The sequence below is a fragment of the Podarcis liolepis genome (genome assembly GCF_965112155.1).
Source record: "Podarcis liolepis genome assembly, chromosome: 11".
In the NCBI taxonomy this organism is placed as follows: domain Eukaryota; kingdom Metazoa; phylum Chordata; class Lepidosauria; order Squamata; family Lacertidae; genus Podarcis; species Podarcis liolepis.
In genome coordinates, this window is record NC_139565.1 from 45,054,278 (window position 1) to 45,076,131 (window position 21,854).

The window sequence follows — 21,854 nt, forward strand, 5'->3', positions numbered from 1 at the left end:
GAAAGAGAAATTATCTCATGCATGATATCCTAGAAACAAAAAAATATTTTGACAATAGAATGGTATTTATACACACACAGTTCCGTATATTATATTCCATATCTATAATCCAGTTTCATCCATTCTCACTTGTACATATATGATTTAAACTAACATTCAAAGGAGGGTTGCCAAATCATAAATGTAGAGAAGAAAACTTTAAAAAACGATAGGCACCCCTCCCCCACACAGTCTTTTGCACCGAATGAAGTCTTCTCTCAAGTTCAAACCTTAACAACCTTGCAGCTGGTTCAGTTCCGCAGTTTATGATCTCATATCTTCTAGCACACGCCTGTACTTCAGGCAAATTAAGCTCTAAATAACAGGAGAACCTCTGCTGCTTAATGGTGACACCGGAGGCTTTTCAGAAGGCAAAGTGCTTTTGCACTCAGTCCCTCCCTGCCTCCCACATTCCATGCTGGAGCAAGAGCAAGGTACCGAGAAGATCTGTGAGTGAAGCCGTCTTGCAAGGATAATTACCCTCAATCAACCTTGTTTTTCCTTTGCCAATGATCTCCTGCTGTCGTGGGAGCTGCCTCCATTAAGGGGAACTGGAACCGGAACCGGAAGCCAAAGAACGGCACTTTTAGTGTAGAAGATTAAATTTTGTAATTGTATACTGGCTTACTGAGGAGTAGGCTCATTTAACTTGATGGGTTTACTTTTGACTAGTCATGTACAAGATTGCTCTGATAATTTCTTAATAAAATAAGTAAAACTCTTTCGTAAAAACAAGTCAGTTAAGTTGCTGTATATAAACGTTAACTCTTAAACTGCCAGAAATTCCACAAAACTCTGTAAAAACAATCCAGCAAGGGATTAGAAGTACAATGAGTGCATGTACAGACTATATGCAGGAAATGTACAAGGAAAGGTGACAACATGCAGAGTGTCTCCCCTGATGCCCCCAGGCACCCTATACAGTGGCACCTTGTGTTACATACCACCCCCTTATGAATGCTTTGGGTTATGCACTCCGCTAACTTTGCCCTCGGATGTGAGCGGAAGTCGAGCTCCGGCAGCATGGCAGCAGCGGGAGGCACCATTAACGAAAGCACGCCTCATGTTATGAGCAGTTTCCAGTTAAGAATGGACCCCCAGAACCAATTGAGTTCATAACCGGAGGTACCACTGTATCTTATTCAGGTCCTGCCAGCAGAATCCCACAGAGGGACTCCTGTTAATGCAATGGGTCTCTCTCCCATCATCTTTCCCCTCTCCCCACCCCATGTGCCCCCTTGCACCCACCTAATTGGTTCAGGGTAGGGGGGTAAGGAGAATAATGGATGTGGGGGGAGAGGGCAGTTGGTTCTATCATGCTTGTGCTGTTGGAGTGATCTGCGCAAAGCTGTGTTGAGTTCCTCCCATTGTAGCTAAGTTAAAGTATGTGTAATTTAAATAGTAAACACTTACACTTCCCCTGTCTACTACACCTGGCCATGTCTTCTGCTGTCTTTAGATTGTAAGCCCCTTGGTGTGTAGAATCATAGAATCATAGAATCATAGAGTTGGAAGAGACCACAAGGGCCATCGAGTCCAACCCCCTGCCAAGCAGGAAACACCATCAGAGCACTCCTGACATATGGTTGTCAAGCCTCTGCTTAAAGACCTCCAAAGTAGGAGACTCCACCACACTCCTTGGCAGCAAATTCCACTGTCAAACAGCTCTTACTGTCAGGAAGTTCTTCCTAATGTTTAGGTGGAATCTTCTTTCTTGTAGTTTGGATCCATTGCTACGTGTCCGCTTCTCTGGAGCAGCAGAAAACAACCTTTCTCCCTCCTCTATGTGACATCCTTTTATATATTTGAACATGGCTATCATATCACCCCTTAACCTCCTCTTCTCCAGGCTAAACATGCCCAGCTCCCTTAGCCGTTCCTCATAAGGCATCGTTTCCAGGCCTTTGACCATTTTGGTTGCCCTCCTCTGGACACGTTCCAGTTTGTCAGTGTCCTTCTTGAATTGTGGTGCCCAGAACTGGACACAGTACTCCAGGTGTGGTCTGACCAGAGCAGAATACAGTGGCACTATTACTTCCCTTGATCTAGATGCTATACTCCTATTGATGCAGCCCAGAATTGCATTGGCTTTTTTAGCTGCCGCGTCACACTGTTGGCTCATGTCAAGTTTGTGGTCAACCAAGACTCCTAGATCCTTTTCACATGTACTGCTCTCAAGCCAGGTGTCACCCATCTTGTATTTGTGCCTCTCATTTTTTTTGCCCAAGTGTAATACTTTACATTTCTCCCTGTTAAAATTCATCTTGTTTGTTTTTGCCCAGTTCTCTAATCTGTCAAGGTCGTTTTGAAGTGTGATCCTGTCCTCAAAACGTGTAGCTACCTGTCATACCCGTTTGTTGCAAAGGAACCATGTACATGAAGGAGAATGACTTGCAGATCTTCATCCATATGCCAGTGTTGATGTGCACCCAAAGCCTTGGTTAGGAAATCAGCAAAGAAAACTTTGATATCTCTCTCTCCTTCCTCCCCAGTCAACACTGCCAACAAAAGGCTACTTGAGCACATTGGCATCAAGGACAAACTTTTCTAGGTTTAATACATGAATAAGTTCCAAAGGACCCCACACCCCAGTTTCTTCTCTTTATCAAATTGATACGGATTCCAAATACAGGGGTACCTCGGGTTAAGAACTTAATTCATTCCGGAGGTCCGTTCTTAACCTGAAACTGTCCTTAACCTGAAGCACGACTTTAGCTAATGGGGCCTCCTGCTGCCGCCGCGCTGCTGCCTTGTGATTTCTGTTCTCATCCTGAAGCAAAGTTCTTAACCCGAGGTACTATTTCTGGGTTAGCGGAGTCTGTAACCTGAAGCGTCTGTAACCCGAGGTACCACTGTAAAGTGAAATGATAGTTAAAACAATTGGCAAATGTTGGTGACATTTCAAATAAATTATGTAATCTAGCTATAAGTGGAGAAACATAATTTGATTTATATTCCCCATTCCATGGATCTTGAGAGAAGCTTTTGTAGAAGCTGAACAGAGAACAACGAAGTAGAAATCGCTGTTTTGACCTTTGAGAGGAATCTGAAGTGTGAAAGAAAAAGCAAACAGGAAAAGAATAATATTTCATTTACAAGTCATGCTGGACAAGCAAGTAGCTGATTGTGTTGTCAGCAGGAGAAAATTGATATCCTCATCGGATAAAGTTTTTTTTTGAAAACAACAACAAGGAAATGAGTTTAATGATTTTTGGGTTAATCTACAGCAGTTTAAAACTTAAGTAAAAACACACTATACAACTGAAAAGGTGAACCAAACAGATGGATAGATCCCTAAACATCGATTGATACAAATGTCTTTGGTCAAAATTATTGTTGCTACAACCTCCTCTTCCTCTCTTAGGTTAACTATCTGAGAGGCAGTTATAATAGAAGAAAAAATCATCTTATTGGTTATGTTGACCAAAATGTATATAAGGATTTAAAAATCTATACCCCAATTTTCTGCCTGTATATGTTCACTTTGCCATTAATGGATGGCAAAGTGAACAGAAGGACTCCCATGTTGTTAAATCTTGCTGCAGGTCTCATTGTATAAGATCTAATCCAAAAATGTGAAAGATAATCTATAATAAAGGATGGAAGTGCTCGCTTCGGCAGCACATATATAATAAAGGATGGAATATAAAACTACAAAAGAAACCTTATTCTCCTGCAGATTTAGGAACTGGATTCTGAAGTGAAATCCTACCTTTTTACAACCTTGAGTTCCCTTTTTTCTTTGTTGGAAACTTTAGCTACTAGGAAAGAAATACCACTGGGCATTTTTCCAGATTGGCAGGTCTGGAGTTACATAAACCTCTGTTTTCCCTTGAGTGTGATAAAAGACAAAGAAACTGGGTGAGCCTAATGAAATGGCTACAACAAGTGTGCCAAGTGAAAGGCAGGAAACACTGTGAAATAGTGTCTGAATTTTTCAAAATAAAAACTGGCCGTTACAATTCACCATGGTTTTTCACTTGGGATGTTCATACATCTGCCTCCATCGGCATGCCACTGGCATCAACATGAAACCAATCTAAGGCCCCAGTTGTACTTTATAAAGCACTGTCATACAAACTGTTATGGCTTTCCAAAAATTACTTCACAGTAAGGGCAATACCTGTTAGGAGAGCTTGCAGCTTGGGTGAGTGAGATTGAAATGATCAATTACAATTTCTAGAGTTCAGAGGCTTTATTCATGCAAGAGCATAGAATCAGACTGGTTGGAAGGCACCTTGAAGGTCATTTAGTCCAACCCCCTTCAATGCAGCAATCTCAACTATATCATACTTGACAGATGGCCATCCAACCTCTGCTTAAAAACCTTCAGTGAAGGATAGTCCATCACCTGTCATGGGAGTCTGTTTCACTATCTTGGCAGGAGCCATTTACAGGATGACTGGAGATGAAAGAGAAAATAGTAGACACCTTATCTCAACAAGTTGGGAGAGAACAACAAAATGGGCCAGGTTTTAGGGCTGCAGACAATGGCTACCAAGCAAGAGCTGACTAGGTTACTAGACAAACAGTGCCCTCATGTGGTTTAAAGTAACACACACATTAGCTGGAAGTTTGGGAGAAAGGAAATTCATTTGTTTTTTGCCCCAATGGAACTATGCAGGATCGGGTGGGATGGGGATCTGTCCCAACCATGAATAACCTTGAGCCATGTGGATCAGGTGGCAAATTGGGAGAGGGAGGGTTTTGCATTTCCCTTTCTACAGACTCCAGTGCTGCCACCCCTCCCACTGCTATGGTCCCTCTTGCAATACTGCCACTGCTTCCCTCGCTCTATCCTATCCTGACCCTTTCCTCAAAACATGGTGCTGAGCCTGCCAGGGCTGCTGCCATTAACAGCTGGAGTAAAAAGAGGTGAGGTGGTCTGCCTTCCTCATGTGGCACCATGTGTTGTGCTGGCCCTGAGACAAAGCCACTGTTGCCACTGCTGCTGCAACCCAGGTAAGAGAGGCTGTGGTGGCAATGAGGTGGCACAACAGCAGCGGCAGGGTGTCCCTTTTTGCTACATGAATATAGGAGCTATTCTAGAGTATTAAACCCCTGTATATTCTAATTCAGGAAGCTTGACATAAGAGAGGCTTTCGGGAACATTTTAACTGTAACTGTCAGGTTAGTGGAACAGAAAACAGGACAGGTTCAAAGAGTGAGAGAGCATCCTTCGATTACAAAGGTGATGTCAACAAGTTCCAGGTGGCTTTGTGGTTAAGACAAGTCAGCGAAAACAGGATGCAGTGCTGAAAACCTCCTGAAACAATCTGTTGTCATTTGGGACAAGGGTAATAATGTTACTAGCCAATGGTTTTGCCTGGTTTTGGCATAAAATTAATAATAATAATTGGTGCAATACTGAGGGTATAAAAGGTAAAAAAAAAGCACATAGAGAGCTGGTTCCAGCCACTTCTGAAACATCCAGCCATGGGAGTCATCCGTTCTACTTTGCTAGCAATCTTGTAAGTGCTTAATTCTATTTCCCTTGTTGGAAAGGCTGTGCAATGAATGTGTTTGGGCACTTTATTTACTAGCTAGAAAGAATACAATTAGCATTGAACCATCTGCGTGTTGATGGTTTATTACTGGTTCAGCTGATGTCTGCTAATCCTCCCAACCCATAGGTTTGGGGAATTGCTGTTTGTTTATGAGCTGTGACACCTTTGGAGCTTTTGAATATTTTAAAGAGCATTCATAGGAAGAGAATTGCGTGCATTTATTTCCATTGATCGCAGCTAACAATTGTAAACCTGTCAGAATCAGGTAGTTGAATTCAGCCTCTACTGTTTATGTCTGGTACTGTATATTATGACGCAGGTATAGAGATTTCAGAATGCTGTGCAATTTCCTCATTGACCAGAAGATGTCGGTCTCCTACCATGATTTGGAGTGCTCCCTCTTTCTCAGGCTTGAATGGTTTCCTTTTAAAAGAAAGGGAAGTAAGTATGTTTCTATATTTCATAAAATGTATACACTGCTTGGTTGGTTTTTTGAAAAAGAAAAGCTCAAAGCAGTTTACAAAAAGTTAAAAGAATAAAATTATCAAGAAAATAATCACTTATTAAGAAAAATTAACAACAAATAATTTAAGAGTTTCAAAAAGCTAACGTAAGAATAGACTAAGAACAGATTAAAACTCACACCAGCATTCTAAACATCTGGGTAGGCTTGTCTAAACAATACAGTGCTACCTCGGGTTACAGATGCTTCAGGTTACAGACTCCACTAACCCAGAAATAGTACCTCAGGTTAAGAACTTTGCTTCAGGATGAGAACAGAAATCACACAGCGGTGGCATAGGAGGCCCTATTAGCTAAAGTGGTGTCTCAGGTTAAGAACAGTTTCAGGTTAAGAACAGACTTCCAGAAGAAATTAAGCTCTTAACCTGAGGTACCACTGTAATATTTGGAGAAAAGAGTACAGTGAAAGCAGCTGCCTGATATCAACAGGCAGGGAATGCTGCCACACTAAAAAAAATCAAGAAGTGTCAAAAATAGATAACTGCAATGAATGTCTATAAATATTATAACCAGAGGTGAACATGCATGCTGGCTGGATTTTTAATTAAAAAAATAAATAAATCAGGCTTCTAAGTCACTTCAATTGAGTTGGTCTGTAAATAAATGACTCTGTGTGTTCTCATTCATGTCTGTGTCATATCCAAAAGTGGAATGGGCAAAGTGGAGGATTACTCAAATGGGATCCTCCTTAATGAGGGTCCTGGTTGCACTCGGGCCCGTGGGGTGGGTTGTTGCTAGGTGTGGTCCAAGCCCTAACTGTAAGGCCCTGGGATCACACAAGGCTGTTTTGGCCAATCAGGGCGAGTGGCGTGATTCCCGGGGCCTATAGAATCTGGGGGTCGTGGATCTCATCTAAAGTCTGCTTGAGGACCATGCCAGGACCACAGGAACCCCAGGGTAAGCTTCAGTTGATCTTCATCGATGTTGCTCCCTCGTTTGGTGTTTACCCTTTCAGACTACCAGCCAGAGAGGCAGGAGTCAGTTATAGTCTGTTGCCAATGCCTAAGCCAATGCTGCTCACTTTGCTGTAATTAATAAAGTTGTGGCCTAAATTTTGCCCAGTAACTTAAACAAAAGTTATGTGTCAGTGTGAAGTTATTTAGAGGGGAAGGGCTTGGGGTCTCAAAGCGCAAACGAATTGACTTTTTGGGGTGTTTGCTCTCCTAAGGGTGAAGCCTTACTGCCTTCCCAGTGTTGTTGATTTGTGATCCTGGGAGAAGGATACTGGATGTATTGGAAGCAATGGACTCTACATGCTAGGCGGCAGCTACCCCTTCTCTTTTGGGTTTTGTTGATTTGTTTTTAAGGCACAGAAATAGGGGCATCATTGAATCAGGATGCATTGAAAATAAGCTACTAGCATGGCCCCCTCTCACTGCCTACGGGGGAAATTTTGTTTTATTATTCCAGCATGACTTTATTCTGATTTTATAGTTCTACCTGGTTTTTAACTTTTGTGTTGACTTACTTGTACACTGCTTAGAGGTGACTGCGATTAAGCGGCATATAAATTGCCCAAAGAAATAGAATGAATATATCCCCAAAACAGTGAAGAAGTATGTGACACAAAGGCAGCGAGGGATATAGTTTGGGGAGAAAAGGAGTGGTATGGGGAGAATCCCAATGGCCAGGCACAGAAGTCTTGAACTTCCCCACCCTTGTCCTAGGCAAAGATCAGAGCAGATTAGGTTGGGATCAACTGCAACTTAACTTTCAGCCTTGGTTAAAAATAGCAGCAAACATTTTCAGGGAGCACTCAAAATCTCTTGTTGCTCCACCAAGTCACCCCTGCTCCCAAGTGATTGTGCTAGCTATAGCCTTGATCTACCGAGCACTGCAGCCTTGTTATTAACATATTACTGCTAATTAGTGTTTTAGGCTGATGGAGGTGGTGGGGGCGGGGATTTTCCTTTACAAAAAAATAGATGGGCATTTTCTCTCTGAAAACTAATTCAGATTTCTGTAGACATCACACCAGGCATTTAGCATATATATAATGGGACACGGGTGGCACTGTGGGTTAAACCACAGAGCCTAGGACTTGCTGATCAGAAGGTCGGTGGTTCGAATCCCCATGACCAGGCGAGCTCCCGTTGCTTGGTCCCTGCTCCTGCCAACCTAGCAGTTTGAAAGCACAACAAAGTGCAAAGAGATAAATAGGTACCACTCCTGTGGGAAGGTAAACGGCATTTTTGTGTGCTGCTCTGGTTCGCCAGAAGTGGCTTAGTCATGCTGGCCACATGACGCGGAAGCTGTCTGCAGACAAACGCCAGCTCCCTCGGCCAATAAAGCGAAATGAGCGCCGCAACCCCAGAGTCGGTCATGACTGGACCTAATGGTCAGGGGTCCCTTTACCTTTTAAAGGGTTTTCAACCAGCACTGAAGAGAACCTAGTTATTTTGAGTTTAAAAGATGCTGACTGTTTTAGAGGGCAAAAATTTGGTTGCATAAATGAAAACTTTTCTGTTATCTTTTTTAAAAAAATCAAATCCTGCTTTGTCTTTGCTGAGTGTCTATGATCAACCTTTGCACAGTCCTTTTCAATAGTCTAGCCACAGATTTATGAAGTATACACTGCACACACAAACATTCTCCGTAAACTTATAAGACTTTTCTTCTGTCTGATGGCAAGCGACCCACAACAGGCCTTTGTCATTTTCGAGTGAGCCATTAATTTTAGCTGACAGACCTGAAGGCAGGATAGGAATTTATGCTCATCCTGTAAGCCACCTCTTTCAGCTGACTTAACTAAAGAAATCACTTTAATTTCTGCTGTCTTATCCCATTTGCCCAGAAGCTCTGAACAATGTCTCTTTGCAAAGCAGCCTAGAATCTTGCATGCAAATGTTTTGGACGGCTCTTCTGTGTCTGCCCACCCTGATAAGCCAATTAATATTTTGTCACTCTCACTGGCAATTACAGGAGGGTGATTTATTGAAAGGAATCTGGAGTTACTTGCCTGCTTAGATCATCTTCATTGACTTTGGGTCATTGTTTGGTTCCCGAGGAAAAAGAATTTGGACGATGATTAAAGGCCTTCTGGTGACCTTATCATGGTACATACCACTTTCATTGATTATAATGAGCTCCGGTGACTTATACCTCAAAAGGCCTCTGCTGCGTATCATAATGTTGGTTCAAAAGTGTTATTAGAAGGATTGCATGAGACATTTCAGTCTGTATCCCCTATTCCTATTAGTGTTTGGTGACTGGATTACAAGGGTGAGAGAGTAAGCAAGTTCTCTCCTTCCCCCCACTGACAGAAAGTAGTATCTGAGCTGGCCAGACATCACATTCATCTGTACTTGGGATGCCCTTGAACACTGAATGATGGTTCAGTGCAGGGCCGGCCCAAGGCATTTTGCTGCCTGAGGTGAACCAGAAAATGATGTCCCTCTGTTGGGAGTCATGGGAATTGTAGTTTGTGCTTGGATAGGGAATATCATTCTTAGGGACCAAATGCAGTCTCCAGGCCTCTCAGCCAAGGCTCTGCACTTCTGCCTTGCACCCTCTTTGAGTATGTTTGAAGGACTGAAATGTGCCTTTGAATGGAAAAGAGGTACTATGGTGGTGGGAGAGGGCTCATCTCACTCCTCTTCTTCACCACCCCACAAACAAGACTCCTCTTTCCGACAGAGCTCTCTGTCACCTTCGCACCATGGCTGGAGACTTAAGCTGCTCTCTTGCAAAGCTGGGAGCCTGCCTATCAGAAGGCAGATGCATGCACAGTGTGGTACCTGAACAGGACTCTTGTGTGTTTGTGGTTTAATAGAGGCAAGGAAAGGAAGATGCCATGAAATGGGGAGAAGAAATGGTGTGGTGAAGCAAGGGGTGTGTGTGTGAAATGGAACACGAAAGTGGGGGTGGAGAAGAAAAGCATGTGGTGAAACAAGGGCGACGTTTTCCTTCTCTGTTTCATCCAAGGTCATTTTTCACCAAACCAGTCCCACCTGCCCCACACTTGACATCATACGCCACATCAAGTGTGGGGCTGGCAGAGAAACAGCTGGATTGGCTGTGCAGATGATTTCCTTATAGAAAGCAGGTTTAAATTCAGCACCCATCAGCTGGAGAGTTCCCCACATTAAGCCTTGATTTGAAACGAACGAAACCATGATTTGAAACCACGACAGCTGTGGTTTCAAATGAATTTCCAACTATGTGAAAAGGAAACCCTGGTTTGTTTAAACCAGGGTTGGAGAACCTCAGCCCTTGGTGCTCCAAACATTGTTGAACTCCAACTCCCATCAGCCCCAGCAAGCATAGCCAATGGCCAAATATGATAGGCAAGTAGTCCAGCACCATCTGGGTGGCCACATGATTTAAACCATGGTTAATGCTGCTTCCAATGAAGTTGTTTAATCTTTTGGCAAAGAAGGAATTTCCTCTCGGGTGGGATGAAGCAGCAAGACAACAGCTTTATGTGCGCACTGACCACAAGGCTTGGTAATATGTCTATACCAGCTGGGATAAAGATCTCTATTCAGAAGACTTGCCAGTGCCAAAACAATGGAGAATGTGCATTTTCTAAATGTCAAAGAACAGAGTAGCAACGTGATTCTTAATTATGCCATCTGTGCCACACATTTAAAAACAAAGTTAAACAGATTTAGATGCCTCAAATAAAAGCAAAGGATGGCAAAGGAACAGTTTTTTTAAGGGGATATTTTGTTTTGTTTTCCCCTTGGGCAACCAAAAAGGAAATTGTCTCTTTTAATCTAATAAATCCCTGCATGGACGCCTGGGGGCAGTAAATCTTCACATTCTGCAAGTCTAATTCCTGCTGCTTCAACTCTCCAAGCAGAGACAGTTATTGGAACAGTACAAGGAACATAATAAGAAATTATTTTTGCTTGAGGATAAAGCACCGCAGGGTTTCAAAACATTGCTAAATTAGGCCCAATGGCCCCATTATTTGCCATTTGTATTTGGTATTTACATAAATGTGTCACATTTATGTAGTAGGTGGGAATTCTTTTTTACAGAAAGTGTTTGGAGGGTTTGGGCTGTATTTAGGATGCTAAAAGAACAGGAATTTCATAAGAACTGAAGTTATTCTGCACATTAGAATGATGTGGGGCAAAGTCATCATTATGTGGCAGGCCTGCACATTGTTTAGACTCGAAGCTATGTTGTTGTTGGGTGATTTTTGTGGATGAATGCTTTTAGTATATTTGTTTCTTTTTAGTGGATTTTGATGGTATATTTTGTATGCTGTTGTCCTTGTAAATTGCTTTGGGACTGTTAAGTGCCGCATCAGTTGAATAAATGGAATTCAATTGAACAAGGCTCACAGGACAACATGGTACCTTTCCTGACTCAGAAATTGTCCCAGCTTTCCCCTTCTCTATATGGATACCAAATGCATATGGATACCATATGAATCACTCCTAAAGGCCACTCTCCAAAACACTGATGTCCCCCCTTGGCATGGAGTCTGGTGGTCAGATGCTCAACCCTTCTTTACAAATGAGAACCCCCATTGGCTCAAGATTCTCAGTCAAGTGGAATCATGTGCATGTGTCATGGACTAGTTGGACACAGAGGAATAGTGGGAGTAACCAGCTAGGGAACCACTAATGGAAGAAGGTTCAGAACCCAGGCAGTGGTGGTGGGACAACAATGACTGGTCAGAAGGAGAAGACTGGGAAGAGAAGGTGTCAGAAGCTGAGGAAGTAACACGGCTTAGTGTGCAGGGAGAGTCTGTGGCAGAGAGTAGTCCAGAATCAGAGGCAGAAGCCAGAAGGGTGGGAGGAGAAAGGCCAAGAGACAGAGATGAGCCAGGCTAGTGAAGAGTCACAGGAGTCTCCCCCTCCTGCTGTGATATGCTCCAATTCCCCCCTTGCCTCTCAGAACCAGAAGAGGCATAAAAAGGGAGGAGGAAAGATTGGTGATGTGCTGACACAGTCACCAATTGCTTGGGAGAAAACTTTGGAGAGGAGGGGACTGTGGGGAGGAAAGTTTGATTTAAAAACAAAAACAAAACAAAACTTGCTGTTGATTATCTGCTCTGTGATACCTCAGCGACCCATTTCTGTGGTAGAATCTATTCCATACATACCCCATGGTTAACATATGGTATAACTCTCTTCTGGGACGCAGGTGTCGCTGTGGCCTAAACCACAGAGCCTAAGGCTTGCTGATCAGAAGGTCAGCAGTTTGAATCCCTGCGACGGGGTGAGCTCCCGTTGCTCAGTCCCAGACTGCCAACCTAGCAGTTTGAAAGTACATCAAAGTGCAAGTAGATAAATAGTGGGAAGGTAAACGGCATTTCTGTGCGCTGCTCTGGTTTCACCAGAAGCGGCTTAGTCATTCTGGCCACATGACTCAGAAAAACTGTCTGCGGACAAACGCTGGCTCCCTCGGCCAGTAAAGCGAGATGAGAGCCGCAACCCCAGAGTCGTTCGCGACTGGACTTAACTGTCAGGGGTCCTTTACCTGTTTATAGCCCTCTTCAGTTAATAGACATGTAAAAGTGGGCCACATGTTTCATTATCTTCTTTGGTGATCACTCATGGTCGAGTAAGATTGTCTTCCATGAACAGTCTTAACGGTGTGTCTATAGGGGACTGTGGAGGCCAATTCTGGATCCACATGTCCTTCCACAGTGGGGACGTAGGTTTCCAGGTGGGAGTTGATCATGATGGGGGTTTGCCAAATGTTCTTTCCTATTAGCATGTTTCTCCAAGGCCACGGCACCTTTGGTAAAGGCTGTTCTCCAACTATCTCTCTTCTACCCTTAAGAGCAACTGGGTCATCAAATCAGTCTTCTTACAGTTAACAGGAACCAAAACAAAGTCTTTTATTAGTTAAGACGGAAAATCCTGATGGAATTTATTTGATTGCTTCCAAACAAACACACATTCCACAACAGCTTGGCTGCCATCACCATCAGCTGACAAGGTACCAATTTCCCTCTGATAATAAATTCTTCTGCAAACACCCAAGGGCGGCAGACTTTTATTATCTGCAGTTGCAGCTTATGTCCCTCATTCTGTTCGAAAGAAATATATGGGCCCTTCAAAAGCAAGATGACATTTTGTTATTATCCCCCATTTCTCATACATAGCACGAAGGAGCTTTTATGCTCTGTGAAATGCACCAGCGCTGATATTATTAAAATGGAAGGGAACTTTAGGATGAGTAGTTTTAGGGCATAAGTTATCACATTAGAGACCATGTCTCTGCTGCCATTTATTTAGGAGTGCAGAAAGGCTCCTTAGGTGTAATCCATGTCACATTTTGTCATTGGGGGTGGGTGGGGAGGCAGAAATTAATCTGTTAAGTGAGGGATCTGGAATCTGTGGTCCATCAGATCTTGTTGGACTGCAACTCCTAGCAGCCCCAGCCACCATGGCCAAAGGCCAGGGAGTTGTAATCCAGCAAGAGCTGGAGGGCTGCCTTTCTTAGATGAACCAGCATGGTGTAGGACAGTGGTTCCCCAATTTCCCACCTCCCATCTAGCACTTCAAAATTGTGGAGGTTCTTCGCAGACCACTTAAAGGTCAGAAAATTTATCCCTCTCATTTTAATGTTTCACTTCTAACATGGGCTAAAACCAGGGCCGGATTTAGGTTTGATGAGGCCCTAAGCCACTGAAGATAATGGGGCCCTTTATCTGTCCAGCTGTCCTTTGTCAACAACAAATTGCCGCTTTTTGTTGTTGAATATATGCTATATGGTAATTTATGGACTTAATAGGTATCAAAAGCCATTTGCACATAACAAAATATGTATTTTATCAAAGTAATTGTTGAGCTGAAATACAATTAAGAAGTATATTAATAGTGAAATACAGTTAAGAAGAAGTTTATTAACAGTGAAATAATTATTAAGCTCTAACTTAAAATGATTGGGGGGCCATTACGTACATCATAGGAGCTTACACAACACAAAACACTGTTGCTGTATGAAGGTTTTATTTTATTTGTTTTTTATCTTATATTTTGGAAATGTACATCCAGTATTTTTCCCCTTTAGATTTCTTTGGGGCCCCCAAGAGAGTGGGGCCCTAAGATATAGCTTGTTTAGCTTTTACGTAAACCCAGCACTGGCTAAAACATATTGTGTTTGCCTTCCGGTAAACAGAATTTTCATCAACACAGCATATCTATTAAAAGTAACTGAAGAACAAATGTTGTTTGTTTTCTCTCTTTCCTCACTTTTGAAACTTGTACCTTAAATACTTCTGTGTGTGTTTTCATAATGCTATGCAGAAATTCACTGAAAACATATTTTGAAGCAAATATATTCTAACTTCTTCAGCAAAGCTGAATCTGAAGCTAGATGAAGGTTTTCCCCTTGATGTTGATATTTGACGTTTGCAATGGTGTTTTTTTCCAGCTCGGAAAGTGGTACAATTTATGTATTTTTTGGCTTTGCAGTGAACATTTTAAATAAACATTCTGGCGTGCCCTTTTGGACCTTTGCTGATACTTGTTTCACTTTGCTTGGGCACAAATGTAAAAATTGGCATCAGATATCATGCGCATCATGGAGGTTGTGTTAAGAAAGAAAGAAAAAGAAGGAAGGAAAGAAAGAAAGAAAGAAAGAAAGAAAGAAAGAAAGAAAGAAAGAAAGAAAGAAGTCCACACACAACAAAAACCTCCTGAATACTCATTTTAAGAAATCTACTAATATATCTTACCTTTATTCTAAATCAGGGTGCACAATTGGGTGCGCATACCCTACAAGGTTTGTAATGCTGAGAGATAGCGGCTGGGTCAAGATCACCCAGCAAGCTTGGTCACTGTGCCGTGATGACTATCTACTGCCTCCCTGGCCAGAGACAGTGTATTTCTGAGTACCATTTGCTGGAAAGAGCAGGAGTAGGTCCTGCTTTCAGGCTTCCTATCTGGTTGGCCACTGTGAGAACCAAATGCTGGACCACTGGCCTGATCCAACAGGCTCTTCTTATATTAAGAGATTGGAATCATAGAATCATAGAATCATAGAGTTGGAAGAGACCACAAGGGCCATCGAGTCCAACCCCCTGCCAAGCAGGAAACACTATCAGAGCACTCCTGACATATGGTTGTCAAGCCTCTGCTTAAAGACCTCCAAAGTAGGAGACTCCACCACACTCCTTGGCAGCAAATTCCACTGTCAAACAGCTCTTACTGTCAGGAAGTTCTTCCTAATGTTTAGGTGGAATCTTCTTTCTTGTAGTTTGGATCCATTGCTCCGTGTCCGCTTCTCTGGAGCAGCAGAAAACAACCTTTCTCCCTCCTCTATGTGACATCCTTTTATATATTTGAACATGGCTATCATATCACCCCTTAACCTCCTCTTCTCCAGGCTAAACATGCCCAGCTCCCTTAGCCGTTCCTCATAAGGCATCGTTTCCAGGCCTTTGACCATTTTGGTTGCCCTCCTCTGGACACGTTCCAGTAAGTCAGTGTCCTTCTTGAACTGTGGTGCCCAGAACTGGACACAGTACTCCAGGTGAGGTCTGACCAGAGCAGAATACAGTGGCACTATTACTTCCCTTGATCTAGATGCTATACTCCTATTGATGCAGCCCAGAATTGCATTGGCTTTTTTAGCTGCCGCGTCACACTGTTGGCTCATGTCTCTCTGATCTCAGCCAAGTGCAGGGAGTGGGGGTTGATATACTTCTTTTGGAGCCCCTACATTGCAATGATGTTTCTGTATGCTATCAGTGCTTCCCCACTCAGTTCCTGCTTTGGCAGCATTTCCCCCCTTCCTCCAGGCTATTGCATGTGCATCTTCTATGATTGGTCACAGGAGCAATACCAGCCAGTTGGTGGTCACATGGTATAAAAGACAACTTTGTAACACTACACAGCTGAGCAGATTTTTCAGGCTTAAGAAAATGCTTTTGCTTGGGGGGGTGTAATTAATATACAGATATAACCACAAAGCCTAGGGCTTGCTGATCAGAAGGTCAGCAGTTCGAATCCCCATGACGGGGTGAGCTCCCGTTGCTCTGTCCCTGCTCCTGGCCACCTAGCAGTTTGAAAGCACATCAAAGTGCAAGTAGATAAATAGGTACCACTCCGGCGGGAAGGTAAACGGCATTTCCGTGCGCTGCTCTGGTTCGCCAGAAGCGGCTTAGTCATGCTGGCCACATGACCCGGAAGCTGTACGCCGGCTCCCTCGGCCAATAAAGCGAGATGAGCACCGCAACTCCAGAGTCAGTCACGACTGGACCTAATGGTCAGGGGTCCCTTTACCCTTTACCTTTATATTAATTTAAGACCCAATGATTATTGTGGCAATGATTATTGTGTGAGAGCCCTCAAAGGAGAGGATGCTTTTCAATCCCACCAAACACGCTTTGAAAAAGTCATCACCCCCCCACCCCAATTCTGCTCAGCCCTAGTTGTGTTGCTGTCTGCTTTGGCTCAGCAGTCTTCATAACAAACGGGAGCCCACAAATTTTAGAACCTGGCATGTCCATTGTCACAAGGTAAACAAGAAGTCACCCCAAACCCCGGGCATCTTAACCATTTCATGTAACACAGCCCACATTCAATACCATTATCTATTCATTATTCCTACCTTGAAATGTGGTCAGAGGGAGGAAATTCTTAGGTCTGAGTTAGGACTGTATGACAGCTCTGAGCTGTGAAAGCTTTGAGGCAGCACATTTTACTTAATTCCACGTTAAAGGATTATGTCAAAGTGGCCGGACTTTCTTTCACAAATCCTACTGAAGTCAAGCAAATGTGTCTACACTTGGAACTTGCCAAAGAACAGGTCTCTTTCATTTACATGTGTTTAGATAGAGTGAGGATCTTAGTTTGAGGCATGCAGGGTGCAGCCTTTGGGCATGGATTTGCAAGGAGAAATTCTCCCACAGCATCTGCTTCAGAAACAGCGTTGCTTCTGCCCCAGGAGGGCTATCAGTCTCCACTCCGCTGCCTATTTGTATTAGATTACAAGTGAGATTTATATTGCCCACTGATTCAGCCATATACACTGTATTTTGCAATCTGCTCTGGCCTACATCAACCATGCGATAAAACTGATCTATGCACTGAACTCTGGTAAGTAAGGTTGCCAGCTGGCACACTGATTTATGTGAACCTGCTTCAGCGTTTATAAAGCGTTGAAGGAAACAGCCTTTTCAGGGTGGAGGGGGAGGAGAATTTACTTACTTATTTGCAGATTTATTTATTTAATACATTTATATGCCATCTTAAAAGCATCTTAAAAAGTAGAGACATCACCTTGCCAACAAAAGTCCCTACAGTTAAAGCTATGGTTTTCCCAGTAGTGATGTATGGAAGTGAGAGCTGGACCATAAAGAAGGCTGATCGCCGAAGAATTTCTGCTTTTGAATTACAGTGCTGGAGGAGACTCTTGAGAGTCCCATGGACTGCAAGAAGATCAAACCTATCCATTCTGAAGGAAATCAGCCCTGAGTGCTCACTGGAAGGACAGATCGTGAAGCTGAGGCTCCAATACTTTGGCCACCTCATGAGAAGAGAAGACTCCCTGGAAAAGACCCTGATGTTGGGAAAGATGGAGGGCACAAGGAGAAGGGGATGACAGAGGATGAGGCAGGCATAACTATGACTAAACTGCGGGAGGCAGTGGAAGACAGAAGTGCCTGGCGTGCTCTGGTCCATGGGGTCACGAAAAGTCGGACACGACTAAACAACTAAACAACAACAATGCCACCTTTTCCCTGGAGCATATGAAGTTGCCTTATACTGGGTCATTGATCCATCGTGCTCAGTATTGTCTATCCTGACTAGCCGCTGCTCTCTAGGGTTTCATGCAGGAGTCTCTCCAGCCCCACCTGGAGATATCGGGATTAAACTTCGGACCTTCAGCATGCAAGGCAGATGTCCTACCACTGAGCTATGGCCCTTGTCTCCCCCTTTTATCCTCACAACAACCCTGTGAGGTAGGTTAGGCTGAGAAACATTGACTGGCCCAGGGCCACCCAGTGAGTATCACAACTGAGTGAGGATTTGAACCCTGATCTTCCAAGTCCTAGTCTTAGTCTTCTATCCATTACAACATACAGTCGTACCTTGGTTATCAAACGGAATCCATTCTGGAAGTCCACCCAACTTCCGAAAACATTCAAAAACCAAGGTGTGGCTTCCAATTGGCTGCAGGAGCTTCCTGCACTCAATCAGAAGCCACAGAAGCCGTGTCGGACATTCGGCTTCCAAAAAAAGTTCGCAAACCGGAACACTCACTTTTGTTCAGGAGCCAAAATGTTCAAGTCACAAGTCTTTCAAGAACCAAGGTACGACTGTACTGCCAAGTTACCAAACTGCATAGGAAAATAAACTAAGGTAAAATGCAACAGACGACAAATTCAGTAAACAAACAAACAAACAAAAAACAACAAGCACATGTCTGTGATTTTATGGAATTATTCTTCCATAAAATGACTGGGTCTCATGTCTGTGGTCCCACTGCTGCAGCAATGTTTACTGAGGCTGTTGCACGGACGCTATTTCCCAGTTGGTGTTGTAGCACAGTCTGCTTCTGAGCAGGTGCTCAGACCAGCGTGAGGCTCAGAATTCCTTTTAAAACTACTGAGCTTCCACCAAGGTTACAGTAACTTTTAAAAAACCAACATAAATTAAATCATCTGCCCATCTGCTGCAGGGAACTGGTGGATCAACAGGTAACATCAGAGCCAGCCAACAGGTTGCAGTAGAAATGAATGCCAAATATTTGCACTGTTGAATCTGCTGTGTTACCGTTGCACCATTCCCACAAATTACCCTGCCATAACAATTACCCTGCTTATGCGTTACTCACATGCAGGGCAATCATGAGTGGGAGCAAGAGTCGTGGGGTTATGTCCATGCCCATGGTCTCTACACTGAGTGCAAATGTCTGGAATATAGTCACTACTTGAGAGCACCTGTGGATATGTAGGGTCTCCAAATAATCTGGACACCCATTTGTGCAGACATAGCACACCTGCAGGAGCAGGATTCTTTACTTGGGTGGGAGGAGAGGAGGGAAGGGAAGGGAAGGGCAGGGAAGGGAAGGTGAAGGTGTAAATCTTGGAGGAATCTATAGCTCCCCAGTTGTTATTGGACTCTAACTCCCAAGCAGCCCCAGGCAGCATGACAAATGGACAGGGGAGAGAGGCGTCATGGTCCAACAGTGTCTAGAAGGTCACAGGTTGGCCACTCCTACCATTAAGGGTCTGAGCATCAATTGAAACACTTTAAATCACCACCTATCTTATGGTGCACCACCTGGCATACCCCTAAACATGAGCAAGCTTAATAGTGACAAAAGTGGCACATTATTCTTGATAGATTGAACATTCCTGCCACCGTAATTGCTTGATGCAGAAGAACTCGGTCCTAAAGATTCCTTTCTCTTCACTGCACCGTCTGCGTTCTTGAAAAATGAAAGAAGAGAAAATGATGCAGGAAATGGAGTTACATAACGACATTATTTGCAGTGTAAGTGTGCCAAACCAACACATACAACACTAAGATGAAACTGGATGACTAACAGCACAATCCAAGATGTGCCTACTCAAGGGGGGAGTGGGGAGTCCCATGGTGCTTCCAGATGGCCTGGTTATTGAGCATTCATTCTGATTTGTTTGCAAGGAGGTCAGATGATGCCAGCTACATAATAATGTCAGTATTCAGTATGATTTGATCATGGGGAGGCTAGGTGATGTTGCATCAAGGCAAATGCTAGCCTACACTATACAGTACATTGCCACGTCAGTTTCCTTATCTCAAAGGGCCTGATCTTTTTTTTTGGGGGGGGGGAGCCAGGTTTGGTGTGCAAGACTTCACAAACAGTGTTGTTTGTGCAAACTGCACTAATGTGCAATTGAATCCCACCTAAAAAATAATGGCAGTCTGGAAGCACCACCACTCAGTCCAATGGGGCTTGCTCTCAGATAATTGTTTTGGAGAAAGAGGTTTGGGAGACATATCCTTACTCTCTTGTAACAGAATTAAGCACAGCAGTGATTGCTCCAAGCACATTCAAACTTGGATAGATTGTCATTTGCCCACATCCACCTTTAAACAAACATTTCATACAGAAATACTTAGGCTAGAATAAATCACAGACATTGAGTTTTACCAAAAAAAAAAAAGTGAAGATATTACTCACAGAGTTTCCAGAAGTTACATCAAACAAATCTCCATTTGCTGGCAGTAAAATAAAGATGAAAAAAGCTTCCAAATGACTTAAAAGAAAGAACGTGGTTTCTTTACAAAAAGGACCATGCAATATTTGGGTTAGCAAAGATGCAGACTATAAAACTACCTTTTAGAGAGATTTAGGTCACTTTCAGTGCCCCATTGCTACATGGCTTTTTGCTTGTTTCAGAAAGCCTGAAGAGAAAAGAAGAGGGGCTAAGCCACACCCACTGGCAACTTGAGCCCAGCGCTCCAGTTAATCCTTTTATGCATGCAAGTGTGAGTCAGTAACTGTATATGACAATCAAGTGTGTAAAGGACTGAACCCTAAATGGGTTTAATAAACAGGTATTTATGTTTTAGGGACACAGGTGGCGCTGTGGGTTAAACCACAGAGCCTAGGACTTGACGATCAGAAGGTCAGTGGTTCAAATCCCTGCAACGGGGTGAGCTCCCGTTGCTCGGTCCCTGCTCTTGCCAACCTAGCAGTTTGAAAGCACGTCAAAATGCAAGTAGATAAATAGGTACCACTTTGGCGGGAAGGTAAACGGCATTTCCGTGCGCTGCTCTGGTTCGCCAGAAGCAGCTTAGTCATGCTGGCCACATGACCCAGAAGCTGTACGCTGGCTCCCTCGGCCAATAAAGCGAGATGAGTGTCGCAACCCCAGAGTCAGTCACGACTGGACCTAATGGTCAGGGGTCCCTTTACCTTTTATTTATGTTCTTAAAGGCAGTGCAGCAAAACTGGCAAGCGGGAGTTGGACACGCTGACAATTCACTTCTCTTTGTATCTAACAAGGCATACACTATCCCTGTTGTCAGACAGGAAGTAGTTAAATAAAAAGGAGTTCAGCTGACCACATCCATACAGCTGTGTTAAAGAAGTTGCTGATCTCAGGGAGAAAGTGCACTTCTTTTTGTACAAACTGGGGAAAGTGACTGCTGGGCTTAATCAGCAGTCTTTGCAGCAGTCTAGGGAGAGAAGTCTCCCATCTCATTAGGGCAAGACATACCTACAGTGAATTGAAGCGCTCTGATCAGAACTAAGTTAACTGGACTGTGGAGCAGGGAGAGTCAGTCTCCAATTGTGTAGAAATGTAGGATGTTGTGGAGATGAAGAAATGTGGAGGACCTGAAAAAAATAACCATAATTGGGATAATCATAAAACTATCCATAAAGCAGATCATCAAAAAACATAATTTATCTGAGGGGTGTTCACATGTTACATTCGAGGTGTGCAATCTGTCCACACGTGTAGACAAATAGTTTAGTTGTACGCTTGTACACTTATCCTCATATAGTGCTCAACAAGTGTAGTCTGTGCACCTGTGTACACAATGGCTGACCTGTAAGATTTTACCAGTGTCCGGATTAGCTACTGCATCAATTTCTTTAACATCAAAAATAGTAGTGGCTTTGAGCCAATTCCCCAGGAGTCTCACAACTGCTACACACTGACTCCAATCATAAAATACACAATACACACCGAAACAGCTCCTCACCCAGACAGATTGTGTAATTCAAATACAATAGTGGGAATGGTTCTGACTTCCACTGAGTTTATTTTTAGCTGTCCTTGCTTTGGAATCTGGACTTTGGGGATAGATAGCATTTGGCTTGCTAAAAGATGCTATCTCTCGCTACGTATTGGATAAGAATCACTGATGA